General features: G+C 40.0%; 1 pseudogene; it reads left to right on the forward strand.

The window, feature by feature from the left end:
- Positions 1 to 3,547: 3,547 nt before the first annotated feature.
- On the forward strand, positions 3,548 to 3,862 carry LOC129685430 (cytochrome c-like; annotated as a pseudogene).
- Positions 3,863 to 9,432: the final 5,570 nt, after the last annotated feature.

The raw sequence follows: 9,432 nt of genomic DNA on the forward strand, positions 1-9,432 counted from the left end.
ACAGAGAAGAAAGCAGGGGATCCTGATATGCCTGAGGCTTTCTCAGCTCAAGTGAACAGCACTCAGGCTATTGTCTCCTGAAAATCAATGGGCACCAAAGCCACCTAGGGCCAGTGGGATCTGGGTTCTTTGTTTCATGGTTGCAGAATAAATTTCACAGACAGCAGGAGGGTGGATTTTAGAAAGTTTATTATGGCATGGAAGCTTATGAGATTAGAAGCAAGCAGAACTTCTATTTAGGAAGAGCAGGGGGACACTGACCTGCTAGTGTAAAGGCTTTTTAGAGCTTTTCTGGCAGAAACAGAGTAGAGGCATGGGGAGGGGCGGCATGGCAGTTAGCAGTCACATGATAACTTTGCCCCTCTCCATATAGGAATGTGAACTGGAGTCTGATATCAGCCTTACTGATAGCTTCCAGGCAGCTGTGCTAATATATATCTGTATATCTTGTGATATATATATATATATATATATATATATATATATATATATATATATATATATATATATATATCACATCACAAGTCAATACACATACAATATTTCTGGCTTCACACCAGGACAGAACTCTATCTTCTGGGCAAGAACAAGAATAGAGGTCCCACACAGCCAGTCCTGATGAGACCTGAAAGGTTAGGGTCAGATAGAAGGGGAGAAGGACCTCCCTTATCAGGGGACTTGGGTTGGGGCATGGGAGAAGAGGGAGAGAGGGTGGGACTGGAAGGGGATGAGGAAGGGGGCTACAGCTGGGATACAAAGTGAATAAATTGTAATTAATAAAAAATAAATAAATCTTTAAAAAGAAAATTAAAAAAATATCTGCAAAAATAAACAAAAAAATTTTTTAAAAAAAAATGGAGGTCCCTGTCTTTAAACTGTCTGACAGGTTTTTATCTCCTAGTCTCATGAAACATCAATGATATGGGTACAAGCTAAGGGCAGGGCAAGAAAATTCCACTCTGTTCACAGGACTGTGATTAAAAAACAAACAAACAAAACCAGCATTTTTTTCTGGCTTGTTTTTGTTACAGGAAGGTGACTAGAACAGTTTAAACATCAGCAATGTTATAAATTTTTTAAAAGTTTAGAGTGTTCTTTTGGCTTTTGTTGTTGTTGCTTTTTTATTTATTTATTTATTTATTTATTTTTGTCCTCTCTAGAAATTCATGACTGTAAACATGAGTAGTCCATGGAGCTCTCTGATGGCTTAGGGCTTAAGAGAACTCACTGTTCTTACAAAAGATGTAGGTTTGGTTCCCAGTACCCAGATGACAGCTCACGACTATTTATAACTCAGTTCCAGGGGATTTGAATCCCTCTTCTTGTATCCAAGGCACTGAACACATACATACATGTAGTCCAATATTCATACACATAAACTTTTAGAAGTAAAATCTTCAAAAGAGTGAGTAGTCTACAAAGGACATAAAGGAGAAACTACTTCATAACAGGGAAATTGGAATTAGAAAACAAAAGTTTTCATACCAAATTGTCCATCTCTAATAGCAACACCCATGTTTAACAAAGAGGTACAAGCATTTTGATCTGTGAAATAGCAAAGGTTGTTACAGGTAAAACAGTGACTTCATAGTAACTGAATGAAGACAGAAACAGTAATGTGTTTCATTTGCCAACAAATACCAAGAGTCTTAAAATGTGTGACGCTTCAACACAGCAGTGTTCTGGAACTCCCTCCTAACAACAGAAGCTTGGAAGAGGAGAAAGTTTTATTTAAAAAGATATCCATTATAGCACTTACTTTTTAAAAGATGCATGTTGTAACACATTCTGTTGTTATGAAATATTTATTCAGACAATAACATGAAATAAATAATTATAGTATAGTCATAGGTATAAAACAGAACACTAAACTTTATACACACAAAGATTCCCAACAACATTTTCAAAGTTATATAATTAGCAAAGGCAAGAAAGGAAGCAAAACATACTATTTAGTTTATCTTTAATACAAATAATTTCCCTTATTTGTTTATGTTTATATTTTCAACTTTCTCTAACAAGTGTAAACTGTATATTAAAAGCAAAGAACTAACAAAGAAGAGTGAAAATCTTGAGAAAGACCAGAAGTAGATGTTAGCTGTTATATGAACCACATCAATGCAACTTTTCCACCTGAGCGAAAACAACACATATTCATATAGCTGATATCTAACATTTGAGGGCAGGCATCCACCTCTAAGTATAAAATCCACCTTAGAACCACTAAGATAAAAACCTTTCCGATGGGCTAAAACACAATGAATTAAGGAAATAAAGAAGTAAGATTAACTACGTGGTGATGATAAGCATATTGAGAGACCAAATAATTAAAAATTAGGGTTTTTTTTTGGGGGGGGGGGTCTTGGTTTAAAGTTTAAAGCACAAGCCTGAACAAAGACCAGACATGTAGAGACATGTCCAGCCACCTGCAGGGAGGAACTAGCTTTACTGCATTCTTTTCCTGCCCACTAAAGATACAATTGCTAGGAAACCAACCCAGATAGCCAGGCCAGAACCATTTATAGACTTGAAACCTAAAGTAAGCCAATCATTTCAAAAGTCAGGTTCCCTTACCCAGTCATGTAACGCCAAAGCATGCAACCCACCACTTGCAGTTTTTTTCCTTTAAAAACCTTGTTCCCCTAGACAGCCCTACTGCATTCCTCTCCTGCTTCCACAGAGAAGTTTGTGACCCAGGCTTGTGCTTGTATCCAATAAACCCTCATGTGTTTTGCAGTGGAGTTAATTCCTGGTGGTCTTTGGGGAGTCTCACTAACTAGGCATAACAATGTACCTCCTTAACTCACACAACTATTCAATGTTGAGTGTGTCCAACTGCTCAGGATTGAGTTAGGCACAGTGAGCAGATGTCAACAGTGTCTCATTTCTGTTAGCTTTTGGAATTTCTAAGTTATAACTGCAAGATGGCCACTATCTCTTTTTTTTTTCTTTTTGAAACTTTTGTCTTATTTATTTTTAAGATTTATTTTTTTATTATTTTATTTTATGTGTATGCATATTTTGCCTGCATGTATGTCTGTGTACCATGTGCATGCCTGATGCTCAAGGTCAGAAGAAGGTGGGTCCCTGAAAATTGGAATTTCAAATGGTTGTAAATTACCACTTAGGTGCTGGGACTGTCAACCCGGAGTTCTTTACAAAAATAACAGTTTCTCTCATCCACTGAGACATCTTTCCCCCTCCCCCTTCTTTTTTCTTTGAAAATTACTTAGTAGTAGTAGGTGGTGTGTGTGTGTGCATGTGTGTGTGATCTGTATGTACAAGTACAGACAAACATACGTTCCATTGCATATGTGTGAGTGATAACCACTTTCAGGAATCAGTTTTCTCCTTCCACTGCAGATTTCAGGGACTGAATTCAGGACACCAGTTTTTTGCAATAGTGATTTTACCCACTGATCCTTCTCACTGACCCGTGTTATCCTCTTTTGATTGATTAAAAAAGGAATGGACAGAGAGAGCAGGATATCGGTCTTCGGGACGTAACATTTCCGGTGTCAACCAGCCTGGAGCGAATTAAAAAAAAATGGGTGATGTTGAGAAAGGCAACAAGATTTTTGTTCAGAGGTGTGCCCAGGGCTGCAGTATGGGAAAGGGGGGCAAGCATAAGACTGGGCCCAATCTCCACGGTCTTTTTGGGTGGAGGACAGGTCAGGCCACTGGATTCTCCTACACAGATGCCAACAAGAACAAACGTATCACCTGGGGAGAGGACACCCTGATGGAGTATTTGTAGAATCCCAAAAAGTACATCCCTGGAACAAAAATGAGCTTTGCTGGAATTAAGAAGGAAGAAAAGGCAGACCTACTAGCTTATCTTTAAAAGGCTACCAATGAATAATTCCACTGCCTTATTTACCACAAAAACAAATGTCTCGTGGCTTTTAATGTGTGCCATAATTTAATTCATACATCAAAATTGAGATCATGAATGGCTAACAATATTTTTGTAAAACTGACCTGTAGTAAAGTGGATATGATCTCTTTTAAAATAACAAAACCAGTTGCACATGTACTATCTCTGCTCTCTCTTTCTCAGGATAAGATTGGACTTAAATAGTAATCTTCTATTTTCCACAAAGATGGGGGTGTCACCTCAAACCTATTAAATGGTTTTGTACTTAGATTAATATAACTGGGCATATGAGTATGTTTAAACACTGGGAAAACTCTATCATTGTCTCAGAAACAAGAAGACTCACCTGTGTTTCAATTTGTGCTCACTGGTCTGTTACAGGCAGTGGCTAAACGTCAGGAAGTAACTGTCTGTTCTGGATGATGCTGTTTTAATTAGAAATCCCTATGTCAAGGATGCTGCCTTTTACCACTGAAAGGCACCAACTGTGGTTTGCTTAAGACATCAAACAAAGACTATGTAATACTTAAAAAAAAAAAAAAAAGAATAGACAAAGACAGAGTGAAATGTATGCCCAAAGTTTCCACAAATAGTCTAGTGAAGTCTTCATTGCGTATCCCACCAAAACCGGAAAATGTTTTGTGGTAGCCTAACATTCAAGTTCTCTTTAGCTGGCTGCTTTTAGGCAAGTTGTTCTTTTTTATTTTTTCAGATATATTCATTTTTATTTCATTGCATTGGTGTTTGGCCTGCATGTATGTCTGTGAAGGTGCAAGATCCCCTGAACTGGAGATGCAAGCAGTTGTGAGCTGCCATGTGGATTGCTAAGAACTGAAGCCAGGTCCACTGGAAGACTTAACTGGTGCACTATCTCTCCAGCTCCTTTACACATGTTTTTCAAAGAGAGCTGTGAGCCAGATCTCAGAGAAGAAAGGTTTTTAATATATGTATTTTCTCTTATTTAATATTTTTGTTACTTTGGGAATTTCATACACACATTGAGATATCTTTTAAGCTTTTCATTTGCTCTGGAACAGAGAGTATGTAAAAGTGACAGCTGAAGAAATTAAGGACATTAAAATGAGGCTGAGTACCTTACATGAAGACAATTTTTAAAAAATGCCTTGAGAATATCTCAGGATTGGACACACTCCACCCATCTCAGGCTCAAAGATACTAGCTTTTAACTCATGTGAAAGACTTTAGTTTGAAAAGAAATCTTCCGGGTTCCTGCTTACACAGAAAAATGTTTCCTCCTATCCAATCATCAAGCACACAGAGACCCCAGTAAGTCATGGGAGGTAGAGGGCAGCTGCTGCTCAAGCTGGCAGCAGACCTAGTTATTGACTCTGTACTTAATTAAGTTTATTTATTCACTTTACATCCCGATCGAAGCCCCCTCCCTCCTCTCCTCCAGGTCCCACTCCATCCCACCCTCTTTTCTCTTCTCCTCCTCCTCTTCTTCTCAGAAAAAGGGAGCCCCCACCAATAATAACAACCCACCCTGGCACATCAAGCCACATCAGGCCTAAGCACATCCTCTTCTGCTGAAGCCAGACAAGGTCACCCAGCTGGGGGAAAGTGATCCAAAGCAGGCAAAAGAATCCCTGTCAGAGTCAGGCCCCACTCCACTTGCTAGGAAACCCACATGAAGACCAAGCTGCCCATCAGTTACATGTACGTGTTGAGGGGGAGTCCGGTCATGCATGCACTTTGGTTGGTGTTTTAGTCTGAAGGCCCCCATGAGCCTAGGTTAGTTGCCTCTGTTGGTCTTCTTGTGGAGTTCTTGTTCCTCCGGTTCCTTCTATCCTTTCCCCCACTCTTCCACAAGACTGCTGGAGCTGTACACAAGATTTGTAGCATGCAGAAAGTAAGAGTCACAGGCTTACAGAGGCTTCAACCAGGTTTCTAAGGAAGGCCAGACACTGTGAGAGACTTTGAAGATCCCTACAAGCAACCTACAAAGGTTATGCTTGAAGCTGTGAAAGTAAAACTAAAAATGCAATGATGGCCCAAAGAAGTTGCAGGTGCCAGGTACATGGAGCAGCTGTGATGGAGAACTGAAAGAAGGAAGGAACATCAGTTCGATAGAGAGGCCGTGTGGGCCACAACCATTGAAGCTGTAAGAGTGGGTTACTGCAAGTCCTTGGGATGTCTCACATGTTGTCACATCCCCAGATTCAGGCTGTGGAGTTACAGGGCTTACATTGACCCTCATCCTCCCTACGTGCCCCTTTGTCCTTCTCAGAACTGAAATGTTTACTCTGTACCATTGGATACTAGAGGTGGGACTTCTTTTGTTCACAGGGGCTTACCTCAAAGAATTCCTTAGTTTCCAAAAGGGCCTTGTCTCTGAACTTTGGGATAATACTGGAGATTGAGATTATTTTATATTGTGAGATAAGCAAGTCTTTGGGGGAAGCTTTCAGAAGTATTGCAAAACGTGTGAACAAACAGTAGATTTTTGATAAACAATCTTGCTTCTCAACTTGACCAGTCTGAGAAGCACAAAGGATGTTACTAAATCTACCTCTGTGTGTATCATGAAAGAAACAAAGAGAAGTGGGAAAAAAATTATTTAGTTAAGTTTGTGGAGCAGGAGAGAGAGCTCTGGTGGTAGGGTGTTTGAAAACGGGAATCAGTCTCTAAAACCTGCAGATGAAAGAAAAAAAAAACAAGTATGATGGTACATGCTTATAATTGCAGTGCTGGAGGGATATAGTCAGGTAGATCCCAATCAGTCTAAACCACTTGCCAAGTTCTAGGTCAGTAAGAGATCCCATTTCACCACAATGAAAGACAAAATAACTACACAAATTAAGAATGTTACCTGAAAACAGAAATGCAGATGCATGCATTAGCTACATTGATTTCATTAGTTGAACATTTGAGCTAAAAGTTATTACATTTGTGTTTTATTTTTTTTATAAATCTTTTTTTTTATTAATTACACTTTATTCATTTTGTATCCCCCCATGAGCCCCTCCCTCCTCCCCTGCCGATCCCACCCTCCCTCCCCTTTCTGCATGCATGCCACTCCCCAAGTCCACTGATAGGGGAGGTCCTCCTCTCCTTCTTTCTGATCTTAGTCTATCAGTTCTCATCAAAAGTGGCTGCATTGTCCTCTACTGTGGCCTGGTAAGGCTGCTCCCCCCTCAGGGGGAGGTGATCAACGAGCAGGCCAATCAGATTATGTCAGAGGCAGTCCCTCTTCCCATTACTATGTAACCCACTTGGACACTGAACTGCCATGGGCTACACCTGTGCAGGGGTTCCAAGTCATCTCCACAAATAGTCCTTGGTTGGAGTATGAGTCTCTGGGAAGTTCCCTGTGTTCAAATTATCTTGTTCTGTTGCTCTGCTTGTGGAGTTCCCGTTCCCTCCAGCTCTTACTATTTCCCACTTCTTACATAAAATTCCATTCACTCTGCCCATCAGTTGGCCATCAGGCTCAGCATCTGCTTTGACAGTCTATACTGCAGAAGCTTTCAGAGGCCCTCTGTGGCAGGTTTCAAGGTTGTTTCCTGTTTTCTTCTGGCTTTCAGAGGCCCTCTGTAGCGGGTTCCGAGGTTGTTTCCTATTTTCGTTTTCTTCTGATGTCCATCCTCTTTGCCTTTCAGGATGGGGATTGAACATTTTAGTTAGGGTCCTCTCTTTTGCTTAGTTTGTTTAGATGTACAGCTTTTAGTGGGTTTATTCTATATTGTATGTTTATATGAGTGAGTATATACCGTGAGTGTCTTTTTGCTTCTGGGTCAACTCACTCAGGATGATCCTTTCCAAGTCCCACCATTTACCTGCAAATTTCATGATTTCCTTATTTTTCATTGCTGAGTAATACTCCATTGTATAGATGTACCACAGTTTCTGCATCCATTCTTCAGTTGAGGGGCATCTGGGTTGTTTCCAGCTTCTGGCTATTACAAATAAAGCTGCTACAAACATGGTTGAACAAATGTCCTTGTTGTGTACTTGCGCCTCTTTTGGGTATATGCCTAGGAGTGGTATGGCTGGATCTTGAGGAAGCGCTATTCCTAGTTGTCTGAGAAAGCGCCAGATTGATTTCCAGAGTGGTTGTACCAGTTTACATTCCCACCAGCAGTGGAGAAGGGTTCCCCTTTCTCCACAACCTCTCCAGCATGTGTTGTCCCTTGAGATTTTCATCTTGGCCATTCTGATGGGTGTAAGGTGAAATCTCAGGGTTGTTTTGATTTGCATTTCCCTAATGGCTAATGAGGTTGAGCATTTCTTTAAGTGCTTCTCTGCCATTCGATATTCCTCTGCAGAGAATTCTCTCTTTAGCTCTGTTCCCCATTTTTTAAGTGGATTACTTGGTTTGTTGCTTTTCAGCTTGTTTAGTTCTTTATATATATTGGATATGAGTCCTCTGTCAGATAGAGGGTTGGTGATGATTCTTTCCCAATCTGTAGGCAGTCGCTTTGTTTTGATGACGGTGTCCTTTGCTTTACAGAAGCTTTTCAGTTTCATGAGGTCCCATTTATTGATTGTTGCTCTTAGAGCCTGTGCTGTTGGTGTTCTGTTCAGGAAGTTTTCTCCTGTACCAATGAGTTCTAGGGTATTCCCCACTTTTTTTTCTAGCCGATTTAATGTGTCTGGTTTTATGTTGAGGTCTTCGATCCACTTGGACTTCAGTTTTGTGCAGGGTGATAAGTATGGATCTATTTGCATTTTTCTACATGTAGACATCCAGTTGGACCAGCACCATTTGTTAAAGATGCTATCTTTTTTCCATTGTATGGTTTTGGCATCTTTGTCAAAAATCAGGTGTCCGTAAGCGTGTGGGTTTATTTCTGGGTCTTCTGTTCGATTCCATTGATCCACCATTCTGTTTCTATGCCAGTACCATGCAGTTTTTATAACTGTTGCTCTATAGTACAACTTAAGATCAGGGATGGAGATACCTCCAGAAGATCTTTTATTGTAGAGGATTGTTTTAGCAATTCTCGGTTTCTTGTTATTCCATACGAAGTTGAGAATTTTTCTTTCCAGGTCTGTAAAGAATTGTGCTGGCAATTTGATGGGAATTGCATTAAATCTGTAGATTGCTTTTGGTAAGATGGCCATTTTTACTATGTTAATCCTGCCAAGCCATGAGCATGGGAGATCTTTCCATCTTCTCATATCTTCCTCTAATTCTTTCTTCAGAGACTTGAAATTTTTTTCATACAAGTGTTTGACTTGCTTGGTTAGGGTTACGCCAAGGTACTTCATGTCATTTGTGGCTATTGTGAATGGTGTTGTTTCTCTAATTTCTTTCTCAGCCCTTTTGTCTTTTGTATACAGGAGTGCTACTGATTTTTTTGAGTTAATTTTATATCCGGCCACTTTGCTGAAGGTGTTTATCAGCTGTAGGAGTTCCCTGGTAGAGTTTTTGGGGTCACTCATATATACTATCATATCATCTGCAAATAGTGATAATTTGACTTCTTCTTTTCCCATCTGTATCCCCTTGATCTCCTTCAACTGTCTTATTGCTCTAGCAAGGACTTCCAGCACTATGTTGAAGAGATATGGAGACAGTGGGCAGCCTTGTC

The sequence above is a fragment of the Psammomys obesus genome, unplaced genomic scaffold (assembly GCF_907164565.1).
Source record: "Psammomys obesus unplaced genomic scaffold, mPsaObe1.curated_primary_1811, whole genome shotgun sequence".
Taxonomy (NCBI): Eukaryota; Metazoa; Chordata; class Mammalia; order Rodentia; family Muridae; genus Psammomys; species Psammomys obesus.